This window comes from Nanorana parkeri, unplaced genomic scaffold (genome assembly GCF_000935625.1).
Source record: "Nanorana parkeri isolate BGI_ZX_2015 unplaced genomic scaffold, ASM93562v1 scaffold1055, whole genome shotgun sequence".
In the NCBI taxonomy this organism is placed as follows: domain Eukaryota; kingdom Metazoa; phylum Chordata; class Amphibia; order Anura; family Dicroglossidae; genus Nanorana; species Nanorana parkeri.
The window spans coordinates 189,275-206,129 of NW_017307323.1; the positions used below are offsets into that span (position 1 = coordinate 189,275).

General features: G+C 47.4%; 1 protein-coding gene across 16 annotated transcripts in view; it reads left to right on the top strand.

Annotated features, from left to right (window-relative positions):
- The window catches only part of ABI1 (abl interactor 1), a 74,843-nt gene that overhangs the window by 514 nt on the left and 57,474 nt on the right, over positions 1–16,855 (top strand). The window lies entirely within an intron of this gene.

Genomic DNA, 16,855 nt, shown 5'->3' on the forward strand with positions numbered 1-16,855 from the left:
TGTATCCCTGCTCTGCCCACAGGGTGTGCCTTTTTGTTTAATTATGAGTCATATCACTGTGCTGTCCCTTGGGTGCAATACACCAGCATGGGGAACCCCACTACATTATTGAGCCAGGCTCCCATGTCCTCTCCCTCCCTTAGGCAATCAGGAAATGCATTGTGATCATACCAGTAATGCAAACATTACAGCAATCTCACATCAGCTCAGGCAGATCTTTGTGTCCCTGTGCCTTTCCTGGCTAGACAGAACTGGGAGAGCTCATAATTATGGGCTTCCCATCCATGGTGGCTCATGCTACACTTCTTTCTTGCTTGGGCGGGTGGGGGGAGGGTGCTTCGTGATTTAAAGGAATGCCGGGCGGCTTCCAATGTTACTTTGTGTTTGCAAGAGTGACAGCTTTTGGAAACGAAGCGCTCCTGATTTCCTGGGTGATGAGCGGTGGCTTTAGATTTGTTGAGGACGCCTGGTGTCCTTCCCTCCGGGGAATTAATTCCTGGCGCCCCCCATTGACCTGTAGCTTTGCTTTGAGTTTATCTGGATAGGTAGAGTACGGCAAACCACGGTGATCATTCACGCTTATCCTTCCATGGATGTTGGTTGGTTTCTGTTGGTATTTGCATAGATTCAGAGTCTAAACAGGGGCCCGATAGATGAATATGGAGTTCAGGAACCGGTCTGTCCAATCGGGAGCCAGCAGGACTTTTTTTTTTTTTTGCTTTATTGACGAGCTCAAAAGTTGGGCGCCATCTGTAAATTTTAAGGCGCACTGGCAACCAGAACATTCAGCCTTGGTCTAAGTGTTTTCTATGTAAATGACTCACACGTTGGTCTCCTCCACAATGCATGTCAAGGAATTGCTTTTCCAGCTGTTGAGAAACCCCCCAAATGTGGCTTTATGTGGTGGTGGAGTGCACCATGTGGGTGTATTGCACCCTAGGGACACGCTAGGATGCGTGGTTTCCGAAGGCTCCAAGGCTGACTATGATGTGACTTTGCAGAGCTCGTTCACACCGTACAGCATAGAAAACTAATGGCGGGGACAGAGTTGATGTGCATAGCTTTTACATCCATTTTTATGCATGTTGATGTGCGGTTTTTCAGTTATTTTTATCCTACATGTTGTGTCTTCACTTGCTGTTTTCATTTGTTGTGGGTTGAAAAAAATATTGGCTATATATATATATATATATTATTTTTATCCTTTCAGTTGAGTTTATGCTTATTTATTTGTGTTTATGTGTTGGAGAAAAATGTTGACCTGATGTGTATTTCTGCACCAAAACGCACTGCACATGACAGCAGTGTTTTGATGTGAATGGGGCGCAGGGAGAATAATTCAATGTGACCCCCACAGAGTACCTGTGCTTAAAGATTTAACTCATTTTGTACACCTCTGCTTTAGTGCAGGGCTGGACAAATCCCTGGAGCCAGGTCGCCGATGCTCCTTAAAGTGACTGAACTCAGGAGTTAAATCTTAAAAAAACATTAAAGTACCCAATGTATTTTTAAGATTTAAATTCCTGAGTTTAATGTCACTTTAAGATCAGTTAACATTGACTCCTACAAAGATAACATTTAATTCCTTTAGTACAGGGCTGGAGAAGTCCCAGGAGCAGGTTGCCAATGCTCCTTAAATTGCACTTGGTTGCTATCTTTTGAGGTTTACTCTAGTTGTCAATGGATCTTGGGCTCCTGAATTGGATATACTGGCTCTTGAATTCTATGTGGATTTGTCCACCTCTGCTTTAGTACAGGGCTGGACAAATCCCTGGAGCCAGGTCGCCGATGGCCCTTAAGTCCCCGTTCACACCTGGGCATTTCATTGCTCAAAGGTAAGCACGACAAAAAACTCAAGAAAAGGAATTGCACTCATTTCTATGGCCCCTGTTCACACCTGAGTGTTTTGTCACAAGCAGGAAAATGCCTGTGGCTGGAAAAAGTACAAGAGCTTTTTTTTTGGCAAATGACAGCACTTTTTTTGGTCCCATAGACTTCAGTGGGAAACTCTGTGCGACAAAACGCTCTAGTGTGAACAGGGGCCATAGAAATCAATGGGATTCCTTGTCTTGAGTGTTTGGGCACGCTTAGCTTTGAGACCTAAAACGCCTAGGTGTGAACGGAGCCTAATAGTTGCAGCAGGCACAGAGAGGAAGCCTTTTGACATTCCCTCTAGTTGCTGTCAATGGAGTTGGCTACTAAAACTAGTCCTTCAGGCTCCTGGATTTGACTGGGTGGCTTCTGAATTCCATGATAATTTGTCTCCCCCGCCCTTTAGTAAATAATGATCCTCGCTGTCTGTGAAGTCGTATTGGAACTGTGACTAACAGCTGTATGTAATATGATTTCATATTACGCCCTTGGAAGAAATAGTCATTTTTCCCTGTGCGGTTTTTGCCTCCAGGACTCGTTAATCTAGATTTTACAATGTCGCTATAAAATAATTATAACAATTTTATATTGTCCCTTTTTAATAGATTTTAGAACAATTAAAACCATTTTCCTTTCAAACAATAAACACAACTAATGAGGAGAAGAACAAATCGAAATGTTAGACAGACACATGGAGTATCCGAAATTCATTGTACTCCCGAGTGACAGTCTACAAATGTTCTGTCATGTCTGCGTGTTTGTAGTGCGGGGTCTCTTTTCAGTTACGTTGGTTAGACGTGGTTAGAAAACATTCATTTTTGGAACATTTTGTTTGATTTTCTAATAGTCAATTGGATTTATTTGTTTTGGGCTGTAATGATGAAAAAAATGGAGAAATGGGAAGAATTTCATTCATTCAAGGAAAATTTTAACCATGAATTCCAAAATTGAATCCTTACCCTCAAGGAGCTTACAATCTAAGTTCCTTGTAGGTACGGGCCAGTTTGGACACGCACTACATACTAGGGCCAGTTTGGACACGCACTACATACTAGGGCCAGTTTGGAGTGTGGGAGGAAACCCACACAAGCTCAGGGAGAACATGCAAACTTCTTGTAGATAGTGACCTGACTGTGATTTGAACCAGGGACCCCAGTGCTCTAAGGCAGAAGTGCCAACCACTAAGCCTGAAGGGGAAAGAAAATGACACATTTTTGATTGTCCTCAGAACAGGAATAGATGGGAAATCTTCCAATGGGGACACTAGTTCTGGTGACCCTGATGAGCGCCAGGGGTTTTTCTCACTTTGGAAGGATTTCCTCTCCTCACTTTTTATTGTATCTATTGGACAGGAAGTGACAGGTGAACTCCCCAATAGGCCAGATGGTAAAAAAAAAGCTGACAGAGCTATGGACGTTCATCGTCTCTGATGGCTTTATCGAATGTTCTGGTGATATTTCTCTTGTGAGACTCTACCAATGTATGGCCAGATAGAGTTATGACAAATAAAGTTCCATCAAATTCACTGATGGCAAACATTGATGGTCAGTCTATCTATATCAGGTTTGACAAATGAATATGGAATTCAGGACCTAGTCTGGCCAATCCAGGAGCCAACAGGATTTTTTTAGGAGCCACCTCCATTGAGAACAACTGGAGGAAACCTCAAAAGTTGCAATGCAGGAGAGTCCTACCCAGCCCTACCACCATCCTTACTGGTACGTCCCTTGCGGTGGGTGCTGTAGTGACTGCGGAAGGCGCCTCTTCTGATTCAAGTACTAAAGTATGTCACCAACACACCGTGGTTAAATCTTCAAGAAGTGATCATTTTATTGGTGCACCCACCCCTTGTCACATTGCAACGTTTCGGGGCCACTCAGGGTCCCTTCATCAGGCATGACAAAGTGTTCGATCTATTGTGAGATCAATACACAACACAAATTCAATAACCAATCAAAAACGGTCCAGAACACTCGTGTTGTGCTGGTGACATACTTGACTACTTAAACCTCAAAAGTTGGGCACCAGCTCTAATTTGTTTTTTAGGGAGCATTGGCGACCTGTCTCCTGAGATTTGTCTAGCCCTGGTCTTTTATCTAGTATTTGCGTATGCAATATCAAACAATGGCGTTCTCTTGGTTTCTACCTCTCCGTCCAGTCAAGTAAAGCGGAACTACAGCATGCGCTCTTAGTGTTGCAATGCGCCGTAATGTATGAACTCATGGAAGTATATTTTAGGATGAGCAGCTGTAGAAATACAGGAACCTGGTCAGATGGCATGAAACGCGTCGTTTTCGGCACATTCGCTAATCTCTCACTTGTTAAATGTTACTTCCTCAAAGTATTAATGTTTCTGGTCGTCAGGCAGTGAGTCACCAGCTGTGTGGTGTTGGCACCTTTGCCCGAGGTCGCAGCGACCTGTGTTTTAGGTTATGCAGATAATGCGGTTACTACACATCAATGCGCTCGAATAACATAAAAAGCAAGTCTTTCTTTTTCGGTGTTTCAGTGTTATTGCTTGTTTACTAACTCATGTATGGCCATAAAGCCTTGTTGCTGGGGAACCGTGACGAGGGAAATGGTGTCTAGCGTACGTTTTAATGTATCCTCCATTCAAAAAAAATACCTTCAAGGGCGTTAGTAAAGCTGGCCATACACCAGTAGAATTTTTTTGTTTGAAAAATTCATTTTTGGAATATTTGTTTTGATTTTTCTTGTTTTTATGTTATTGTGATCAAATCATTTTCGACCATAGTGAGGAACAAAAATTGAGCCCTGGTTCACACCTAGGTGGCACCGTTTTTGCGCGTTTGTACATGCGTTAACAGCATGCGGTTGTGCTTTAGGGCCTGTTCACACGACGTCCGTTTTATGTGCTGACCTGATCCGTACGCTCCTGCACTAAAAATGTATCCCTATGTGTTTTATGGGCTACAGTTCTCACGTGCGCAGTCCGTTCAGGTTACGACAGAAAAAATGCTGCATGTCACATTTTTTCCGGTCAGGAAACGGTCCGGAAACGCAAAACGCACTGCAGCTAACATACTGACAGCCCCACTCCAGCAAAAAAATTTTTTTGTTAACTGGAACGCGGCAAAAACACATAGCACCGCGTCTGCAGATCCGCACCTGATCTGGACCTGAAAATCATGTGAACAGGCCCTGATGCACATTTTATGTGCGTTTTAACACACGTACATGAAGACGCACGTTTTGATTGGCAGCTCATAAACCACTGTGGGCAATGGAAGAACGCGCGTATAAATGCGCAAAAACGCACAATGTACCATCAGCTATAGAGGAATACAAATCCCAGCAATACATTAACAGCCCGCTCAACTGCACAGCTGCTGTTGTGAGCATGCCCGGGCAGTGGTGATGAGCTCAATGGAACCACAAGTCACAAGTGAATGTGGGCTCACTGGTGCGGATAAAGTACTGCATGCTTTGCTTTAAGTGCACACCACCAGAACACAGTGGTGTGAACTGTCACCACCCACGACGGGGCAAATTGCCTTGTCTTGCATTCAGGCTGCACTGGAAAAAAAACGGGACGGGAAGCTCAAACGCAGATGGTGTGAACAAGCTCTGAGAGAACAAGCGGCCATGCAGACGTGCGTTAAGGCCGTGACACACTGCACGCGAAGCCGTGCAGAGCGAAGCAAAGCTCTCCGGCACGGAGCTTCGCGTGCAGTGTGTGAGCTGAGTGCAGTCAGATTGACTGCACCTTCAGCCAATCGGCTCGTGTGTAACAACCGGCCAGACGGCGCATCCCGTCGGTCATACGCGCGAGCCGATTGGCTGAAGTTGAAATTGTTCATCTCGGCACGCTCAGCGAGCTCTCGCAAGCTGAGATGCCGAGAAGAAAGTGACATGACACACTACTCGCAAAGGCAGCGCGCCACCACTCCGCGCGCAGTGTGTCGTTATACAGGCATGTTCTGCTGCTGTCACTATCAGGAGCGCTTGCAGACTGAAGGAGATCAGCAGCACTGAGAAGTTATTTATTACAGGCTTTGCTATAGTGGAAACAGTTTAGCAGCGATTTTACATGCTGTACATTCTCATCTGTCCCTGCATCAAGGAGCTTACAGTCTAAAGTCCCTATGTTGCATAAATGCATACAAGGGCCAGTTTACCTATCAGCATGTCTTTGGCGTGTGGAGGAAGCTGGAGTACCATTCCAGCAAAAGGCACGGTGTCCTGCAAAAGGGCATTCCCCAATCCCCATATTCTCACCTTACCTGCACTCACAGCACCTTGTTCCTACCCAGACAGGGAAGGTAGAATACCTGGCATTTCTGGGTATCTAGGTGGCATGTGACCTGCTCCCATGTGGTGCCCAAGTCTATGATACAATTGCTAGGCCCAAGCACTGACCCAGGAATGGGTGGTGAGTGTGACCTAAGTGCTGGTAAGGTGGGCATACGGGGGTTGGTGGGTGCCCTCTGCATGGGCGAAGTGACAGTATCTCTTTAATGGATCAATTATGCTTCTTCCGTTTCCAAGTATTTTGCAGAATTTCGCAAAGACAAAATTCATAGCAAAATGTTTTTAACAGACCCTGTTCACACCTAAGTGTGTTATGAGAACATGCAACATGAAGCATTTTTAGCCATCACAGAAATATCTGTTCAAAAAAAACAAAACCCAAAAACAAAGCAACTTGACTGGTCTTCCGGCTAGCTTTATCAATTCAAAATGACAGTCATTCGGAATTGAGAAAGCTAGTCAGATGACCAACGAAACGTCTTCAAGAAAAATCCAGTTGCTTTCATTTTTTCAGATATGCCATGACCTGGATGAATGAGAACCTTCACAGACACGACTTCTGGAAATGTATGACTAGACTTGTTCATAGTCCATAACATGGGAAGTATCTAAATCCAAAACTTTGAGTGGAACCCCCTGTCAGTTTTGTATTGCTGTCTGTGCCCCCTGCTTGATAGCATCCGCATTGGACTGACTACTTCCTGGATTCTTTGAATCTCCTGACCTTTTTAGTGAAGTATGTGTAGTAGTCAGTAACTGTAAATAACCCAATATAGTTGGTGAGCCTGGGCTACGTCACATTGTACAATGTGATTACACGCATGCCCTATAATCCAGATGACAGCATACGTAGCTGCACAGACATGCATTTCATTATCCCATCACTGCCAATCAGATTTTGTCTTTTATCTGACCTGATTGGTTGCTCTGGATTACTCTGCTTTCTGCATTATTACTCTTTGAACTACCCAACATAAAGCTGAATATTTATGATTGTCGGCCAACTGAATGCTCCTAAAGATCTGACTACAAGAATCTCCCGAGGGTCCCGTCTCCCGAGGGTCCCGTCTCCCGAGGCTCCCGTCTCCCGAGGGTCCCGCCTCCCGAGGGTCCCGTCTCCCGAGGCTCCCGTCTCCCGAGGGTCCCGCCTCCCGAGGGTCCCGTCTCCCGAGGCTCCCGTCTCCCGAGGGTCCCGCCTCCCGAGGGTCCCGTCTCCCGAGGCTCCCGTCTCCCGAGGGTCCCGCCTCCCGAGGGTCCCGTCTCCCGAGGCTCCCGTCTCCCGAGGGTCCCGCCTCCCGAGGGTCCCGTCTCCCGAGGCTCCCGTCTCCCGAGGGTCCCGCCTCCCGAGGGTCCCGTCTCCCGAGGCTCCCGTCTCCCGAGGGTCCCGCCTCCCGAGGGTCCCGTCTCCCGAGGCTCCCGTCTCCCGAGGGTCCCGCCTCCCGAGGGTCCCGTCTCCCGAGGCTCCCGTCTCCCGAGGGTCCCGCCTCCCGAGGGTCCCGTCTCCCGAGGCTCCCGTCTCCCGAGGGTCCCGCCTCCCGAGGGTCCCGTCTCCCGAGGCTCCCGTCTCCCGAGGGTCCCGCCTCCCGAGGGTCCCGTCTCCCGAGGCTCCCGTCTCCCGAGGGTCCCGCCTCCCGAGGGTCCCGTCTCCCGAGGCTCCCGTCTCCCGAGGGTCCCGCCTCCCGAGGGTCCCGTCTCCCGAGGCTCCCGTCTCCCGAGGGTCCCGCCTCCCGAGGGTCCCGTCTCCCGAGGCTCCCGTCTCCCGAGGGTCCCGCCTCCCGAGGGTCCCGTCTCCCGAGGCTCCCGTCTCCCGAGGGTCCCGCCTCCCGAGGGTCCCGTCTCCCGAGGCTCCCGTCTCCCGAGGGTCCCGCCTCCCGAGGGTCCCGTCTCCCGAGGCTCCCGTCTCCCGAGGGTCCCGCCTCCCGAGGGTCCCGTCTCCCGAGGCTCCCGTCTCCCGAGGGTCCCGCCTCCCGAGGGTCCCGTCTCCCGAGGCTCCCGTCTCCCGAGGGTCCCGCCTCCCGAGGGTCCCGTCTCCCGAGGCTCCCGTCTCCCGAGGGTCCCGCCTCCCGAGGGTCCCGTCTCCCGAGGCTCCCGTCTCCCGAGGGTCCCGCCTCCCGAGGGTCCCGTCTCCCGAGGCTCCCGTCTCCCGAGGGTCCCGCCTCCCGAGGGTCCCGTCTCCCGAGGCTCCCGTCTCCCGAGGGTCCCGCCTCCCGAGGGTCCCGTCTCCCGAGGCTCCCGTCTCCCGAGGGTCCCGCCTCCCGAGGGTCCCGTCTCCACCTGCGATTTGCCTCTGCAGGGCAAATCCACAGGTTCTCTTAAAAGCCAGGAGCCCAAAATGAAGGCGCAATTTTAGAGTCCATCTCCTGGGGACGGTATACCCACCCTGTCTGACTGTGCTGGACTCATCAGCAAACCATTTATCAGTGGACAAATCACTGGTTCACTGCAAGTGTGTAACCCAAATGAATCAATCCATGAGTAAGATATCAATGTTGGGCATAATCACCCGGTGTTATAACTTTGCAGATGATTGCATAACATTTCACTTTCCCGCTTCTGTTATGTGTGCCATCATGTATTGATCTTCTCCTCTACTTGCCCTCTAGCACAGGACAGACCAGAGGAGCCTGTTCCTCCAGTTTCACCCTCAACTTCCCATCTACAAAGATTCCACACATTTCGTACGAAATGAACCACTCTTTCTTCACGCTGGTCGATATGTTCAGCACCAGCAATAGTTTTATCTCGGATGAAATGTAGAAATTGAACGAGGAAAGAAAAAGCCTCCTAAGCCTGCCAGCATGACTGGTGCATTTTGCAGTTACACGAAGCCTCATATCTTTAGCTGTAGAAAACCTTGTTTGTTAGGTTCTGCCGTGGAAGCAGGATAATGGCTTAGCAAGGTGTGGAACAAATGTGTTTTGTCTTCTCTCGTATGTGCTCGCACAAATGGATCTATTGTTCTATCCAGCCACTGCAGGATAGCATCATCCAATGCATAGGTTTTGTCTGCTCTTGTAACTGAGTAAGTTGGTTGGGTATGCAGGGTACTGCTCTTTGCATTGTCTTCCTAAATGCCATATATTGAGGTGACTATGTCTTGAGCATGCGTCTGTTGGAAGCATCAACAACGGTAATGTTGACCAATATCCTGGTACTTGCCTTGTCCTATGCATTCCCATTGGCTAGTAAGTTTGCTCATTATAATGATAGGCCAGTAGGATGCGCAGGATGGGTAGTCGGTGAAGTGTCCACTTACATTGACAGTCAGGAGGGGATGGGGCCATTGAGTTACATGACCTGGTTGTGTTGGGGCCTGTTCACACCAGCAGAAGCATCTGGTGTGCTCTCGGAAGGCTGCGGGGGTGATGCCCTGCAAACAGCATATTGCACTTAAATTTTTTGTTAAAACTTTATTGAAATGCCACAAAGTGACTTTCTTTGGTTCTTTCAGCCTTAGGCTCGGTTCGCACCTGCACTACACTGCAAGACACCCGGGCCATCGTACACAGCGATTGCCACACGGCCCCATTGATTTCAATGGGGTGAATCTGCGTGGCAATCGCTAAAAAAGTTACAAGTACCTTTTTTTTGTCACACAACTCGTGGCTTTTTTTTAGCTGTGATTGTGTTCACTTGCACGGGCATAATCACGGTGGGAAACAGCGCGATCCGCCCGGCGCCACTGGCGTACCATTAGAAAATAATGGCACCCACATCGCAATCGGTTCACACCTTGGCGACTCCCGACCGTGCGGCAATCATGCAAAAACCGCACGGATTGCCGCGCGGTCAGGAGTCGCCTAGGTGTGAACCTAGAATCATTGTCCTAGCATACACCCCTGTAGTGTGGTGGTGTGAACTGCACTGATTGAAAACAAGGCAGCTTGACCTGTTCTTGCGTTGGAATTGCGCTGGGCAAGGTTGCAGAACGCAGGTGGTGTGAAATTGCCCTAAACCTTTGCAGGTTATAGTGGCACAGGATTTTGGCCACTTGGGCTATAGGATGAGTATCTAAAGATCTGTGAATTCCCCGCTTAGTGTCTGTATTGTAGATCTAGACAACAGGAAGTAAGAGAGACTTCCCTCCTAGGCAGTGGTCACCAGCACCAGTGTACCCATTGGAAGATTTCATTCGCATTCCTCCTAAGTCACAAATTGTGTGTGCATTATAGTGTGTATTATAGTGTGTATGTATACTGTATATCTTGCTATGACAAAGAAGTGTAAAGTACTTTCACTTTGTGATGCTACAAAGCAGGACAACACAACTTGTATACGTGATAAGTAACCATGGCAGATTCTATGTATACTTCGCTACAAACTTTAAACAGAAACTGGTTAAAAAAAAAAAATCTTACAAATTAAACTTCCTAATCAACTCAAGAGCTTGTATTGGCCGTCACGTGGGTAAGGTATTCATGTCCGTATATGGAAACCATGTAAAAGGAGAACTTACAGCGGAAGTGACTCTTCTGCAACATCTTATCAATAAGTCTGCAAGTTTGTAAATCTTCTTATACTTTTACCGCGTGTCTATCAGGTTTCAGATAGAGCGGTAAAGGGTTAGATGTTTTTAATGCGCTCTGTGGTTCCATTGGGGAGCGTACTCAATTGATGTGTCATCAATGCAGGAAGTGAGAAGTCCTCACTTTTTTTTCTTTGGATTCGCAAGTTAAAAAATAGTGCTGCATGCATACTTGCCAAACTTTGTGCCGTATGGCTTTTCTAGAAGGTGCCGAACCTTGGATTTTTTTATTATGACCTCTTGGCTTCAGCTCTGCAGGCTGGAACCCAGAGGTCGTAGACCTTCCACGTCTCACTCTTGGGGGAGGGGGGTCTATTTTGAATCAATGTTAATACCCATTTTCTAGTGGGAAAAGCTTCTAATGTAAAAAAGTGATTGTTGTGTCAATCTTGGGTGAAAACATTGATAGACTTGGGCCTCATTCACAGCAGACACAATACGTTCCGGCCTGATTCTGGCCGGAACGCACTGCATCACAATGCGGCCGGTTCACTATGCTGTGGGGCAGGAGAGGGCGTTGTGGTCCATTGAAGCGAATGGCACCGTAACCACACCCTCCAACCGCAATGCGATCGCCTGGACAGGAACGCGAGGCACATCAATGCCTGCAGTCTGAACTGGTCCGGTCCAAACCAAATGCTGCAAGCACTATTTTGTTTGGACCGGATCACAAGCATTGATGTGCCTCTCCTCTTCCCATGCGGCCAATTGCAGCCAGAGGGCGTGGCTAAGGTGCAATTCACTTCAATGGACCGCCGCGCCCCCTCCTGCCCCACAACATAGCGATGCAGTGCGTTCTCGACTGAATCTCGCCGGAAACACACTCGGGGGAATTTATCAAAACTGGAGCAGATGTGCATGGCAACCAATCAGCTTCTCTTTTCAGTTAAGATTTGAAAATGAAAGAGAAACTGATTGGTTGCCGTGCACAGCTGCTCCAGATTTTGTCTGCTCCAGTTTTCAAGAATTCCCCCAACTGTGTCTGGTGTGAATGAGGCCTCAGTTTGTCATTATGTACCTACATTTGTATCAGGTTCTTTGACTATCGGTATCATTGGTATGAATGGGCCCGAATGTAATCCGTAACACAGTTTTGGAAGTGTGCATGCACAATTGTAAAAACCTTTACTTCTGCTTTACGGGTGTCGTAAGCAAATTCTATCTTTTGTTAAAGTAAAAATTACACCTAAAGGTTCCTCTGTGGCAGTTTAAATTGATAGAGAATCCAGTTCCTGTGTGATGCAGAAGCCTCATAAAATAATGAGTGAAGTAATTTTTTACCCTAGAAATAACAGGAAATGGCCCATCAAAGGCCTCTGCCAAGAGCTCATTTGTAGTCTCTGCAGACACTCTGGCTTGTTTCCTGCCATTGCTGCACCACCCATATACGTGTGTTTCAGAGGCCAAAGGTAACTGGGCACAATGTGAACACCTGTATAGCTGAATCAGGAAAAAAAAGAAAGCTGCCTAATATATACATGAACTCGAATCACCTGACTTGCACATAGAACTGGGAGACATGCTGAGAGAAATTTGAAGGCAGCCATGCATGACGTCCTTCTGAACATGTGAGTCGCCTGGAGGTCTCTGCTTTCAGTGTTTACGTCACTGAGCAGAAGTATCGGCAGATCTCCTGATCTGTATTCGTATTCTGGATTAATGATTCGAAAAGCACTTGGGGCCCATTCACACCATAGCGTTGTGCTAAATGCATGGCTAGCGCTTGCTATTGCACAGCACATGGCACTGCGCGAAGTGCGCTGTGGTTCATTCTCAGTGGCGCAGAAACCTGTTTAATACATCCTGGGATTCCAGATTTAATTAGCGTGTCCGGATGACATTTTGATGGGCTTGACTCGATCATGGTAAGGTCTAAGGCGGCATTCACATTCTGCAACCTCTGAGTCCTGCGGCATCCCAGGGGCCCCCTGTCCAAATGTGTCCTGTGACAGTCTATCCCATATCGCTTGGATGAGGCCCATGTCACCTGGTCACTTACTCCAGTGGGTACAGTGGCCGCATCTGGACGGGGGACAACTGCGATTTCTGCCGCAGGAATCGGTAGGTTCTTACCATAAGAATCCCAGATTGCAGCGTGTGAATGTAGCCTGAGGCCCGGTTCACACGTGTTGCCTCTTGTCAGCCCATTCCTTTCAAACGGCTGGTGCACATGACAAACGTGGCAAAGAAGCCCATGCAGCATTTTCAGCCGCAAGCTTCCTGCCGTTTTTTTACCACACATTTGATTTGCGTCCACGTGTTTTTTTTGGGTGCCATTAATGTATGATGCATGTTATTGACTCATTGAGTGAATGCGTGACAATGCACACTTTTGGCGCTCGTTCACGGAATGCCAGAGTGTAAACTGGGCCTAAGACACAATTTTGAGTGAAATATTGAAAAATTCTAAAAGTGTGCGGCCAGCTTAACCTGTCCTATCAAAGTGGGCCCATCAACACTTTTACATTTGACTTTGAATGAACCGGCCTGTGTCGGCGTTCGCAATTCACAGAATTATTTTGGGTAAACGGTTACTTTCTTCCAAAGAGTATATGGGATTGTGATATTGATGGAGAGGCGGAAAATCCGGGCAGGGAATTCTGCTAGATGAGTGCATGTCCTGCATGCCACCCGTGCATCTTCCGGTCCGCATGTGTATTGACAACCTTTTCATGTTCACCGCTGACCATACACTGGGAGATTTTAAAATTAACTTTTGTATGGGGAAAACAACTCATCAGAACATTCAATAATGCCATCAGCGATCTGTCTGTTGTCGTTTGAAACTTTGTTTGGTTTTAACATTCGATTTTGGAATGAATGGGGTCTCCCGAATGAAAAGCACATTCACTGTTAGAATTTCCTTCATTTGAGAATTTTTCCATCCTGCTTTTTCGATATGGTCTTAATCAATTGCCGATTTGGCCACAAGAGCCATTAGGGGATCAGACGAATGGTCCGAAAACAAGTTTTTCAAATGATGTATGGCCAGCTTAAAGAAGGACTCTGGCAAATAAATTGTTACCTTTTGCAGTGGGGCTACCCCAGCACTGCAAAGGTTAAATGCTCGTTTTACCTTGTTTTGAGCTAAAATAAGTCGTACTTGCCTGAATCGCGATCCCGGCTTGCTCCTAGACCGGTCCCTTCAGCCTCGCTCCTCCTCCTCCGCTGCGGCGGTCCAATGACCTGTATGTGCCCACGTCCTAGACAGGTTTTATAGGATGCCCAGTGACATGCCATCGCTGGAGCTGAGGGGGAGGCAGGCTGAAGGTACTGGTCCAGGAGGCAGGTGGGATCGCAGTTTGGGGGTGTATATCTCTAGTTTTAGCAAAATTAGCACTTTACCCTTGCAGTGCAGGGGTAGCCAAACTGCAAGGGTTACAATTTTAATGTGCCCGGAGTACCTCTTTAAGAGGAAGGTGATAAATGTATATTACGCATGTGATGCAGTCTGGAAGCTGCAGTTTCCTTTAAGTGACAATTTGCATCACCTATACAAGTGGTGGCTGCCACTGCTTGTTACAGCTCCGCACGCTTCTCTTCCTGGAGGGTTCCTCACATACATCCTGCTCATTGCCATCACTCTGCACGCTGAGAGAATCATTGTCCTGTGTCGGTGGGAGACGCATCCAGTCTACTGTGCGTTTCCTCTGCTGACCTCTGCTAGTACCTAGCGTGTGCACATCCTCCCACGAAGCTGCTCGCCACATAAACTCTGAGCCGTTACCGCTCGCTGGGAAGATGTCATTTTATTTTTATCCCACAATTAGACTACATCAGGGCTGGACAGATCTCAGGATCTTGTATCGCAGAAGAAAAGTGTCGGCTAGTTGTGCACCGGCCCTCAAACGCTTCATGTGCTAGTTAGATGCAAACGCATGCGTTTCAATGGGAAGAGTCTGCGCTTGACCTGCTTTGCCCACAGCTCAAATTCCCCTTAGTAGCACATGCTGCGTCCAAAGAAATTCAGACCAAATGCACCTTCTGAATTGCCACGTGTATTAATCAATTGAGGTCGGGGATTTGTTTGACCTGCATTAGATGTGCGCTCTAAAATGGAACACACACACACACACACACACACACACACACACACACACACACACACACACACACACACACACCATAATAGACGCTTTGTGGAGAAGTTGCCCATAGCAACCAATTGGTTTCTGTTTAGCTTCAAAAATGAAACCCAGAACCTGATTGGCTGCAGCTGCTCCAGATTTCGTCTGCTCCAGTTTTGATGAATTCCCCCCATTGTGTGGTGTGCCTTTTTTACTTTTTATGCAAAGGAAGGAGCAACACTAAGAACAGGGATTTTCTATGGTGCAGACGTGTTGAAAACACATACAACTCCATGACGCATGTTTAATGTTCCTTTCGAGGGACCCCAAATTTAGCATGGCCTGTATTTAAATAATGCACGGAGCCACAGGGTATAGGTGTGCGGAGCTGAATAGCCGTGTGGTACTGTAAAATGCCTGTCACTGCACAGACAAGTGTGAACAGGTCGCGAACAAAGTTTGCATGTTGCTAGGGAGGTCATGTGAGCGCGTCTGTGTTGTATTGTGCTGTCTGGCAGGCTAATGTGGCTTCAGCCCTTCTCCTGTCTGCTGGAGATAAACAGACACTGAGCCAGACAGATTAATCTCCTCTACTCATGTTATACCAACGCTCTGAATCCACCCCATTACAGCGTGCCGCACAACTGCCCGACCCCGGAGATTAGCCGCTCACTATAAACCATCAATTCTTACTACTGCTGGGTAAACCTTACCGGAATGCTCATCAGATACATTTATAAAATACATTGGGGGGAATTTATCAAAACAGTAGCAGACAAAATCTGGAGCAGTTGCCCATGGCAACCAATCAGCTTCTCTCTTCAGTTTGTTCAGTTAAGGTTTGAAAATGAAAGGTGGATGCTGATTGGTTGCCATGCACAGCTCCTCCAGATTGTCTGCTCCAGTTTTGATAAATTCCTCTCATTCTGTTGGAAAATACTTTATTAGGGTGTAATTTAAAGGAGCCATATTTTAAAGTGAAAAGTTGCTAAAATCCCTATATGATAAGGCTTTGTGGTATGCCAAGTGCCATGTTTTATGCTAAAGAGGAACTGGACTCTGAAAGCTGTGACCTTTTTAAACAAAAAAAGCGGACAAAGTACTAGTCACCAGTAGTGATGAGCTCGGGCGTGTTCGCAAGCGCCTTGTGCCGAGCCCGCCAGGAAGCCGTCAGCGCCAATCACAGGCACTGAGACATGTTCCCGGTCCGCAGCTGCAGAGATCGGAAAATGGCTTAGTGCCTGTGATTGGCCCTGCGCGCTGACGGCTTCCTGGCGGGCTCGGCACGAGGCGCTTGCGAACACGCCCAAGCTCATCACTAGTCACCAGTGTTGCCTATGGTCTCAGGAAGTGCTATCGGGAAGTGCTCTGTGTCTTGAATTCCTCCTAAAACAAATTCGCAAACAGGGTTATTCACAAAAGGGTGAAGAGTTTGGAGAAGGCCGGAGAAGTGAACAATGTAGGACAACAAAGCTGAACTGGAAAGTGAGCTGAATTGGAGAATTCTTCTAAATCAGCTATGTTGTCCTAGATTGTTCACTTCTCCTGCCTTCTCCAAACTCTTCACACTTTTGTGAATAACCCAGAAAGTGTTTCAGGGTACTGCTTGGACACTAACATTTATAAATGTTCTCTGTCAAATGACAGATCTTGACTTTTTTGAATTCAGGTCTACTTGAAAAGTGCTTAGAAGAGATTTAGGTCAATTTTGATTCCGTTAAAGATGAATGAAAGTAGTTATGTGCACTCCAAGGGTTATTTTGTTCTATTTATTTTTGAATTCCCAGAGTTAACCATTAAATGGGGGTCATCAGAAGCACAATGCTATGCATGGTAGATGATTTGCAAAGAAAGGGGTTGGAAATTACTTAGGGCTGCAACAACTAATCGATTATGAGAATAGTTGGCAACTATTCTCATTACTGGTTAGTTGGTTGGAGGGGGGAAAGGGAGATATATATAGATATGTATATCTATATATATCTTGAAAAATTTGATGGTGTCTCACCAGTCAGTCAACAATTTCACCAGTCATCATGACCGGACTATAGCCTTGCAATTTATGTAAAAAAAATTTGGGGACAGATGGAGCTTTCTTTTGGAGGTATATAATCACCAC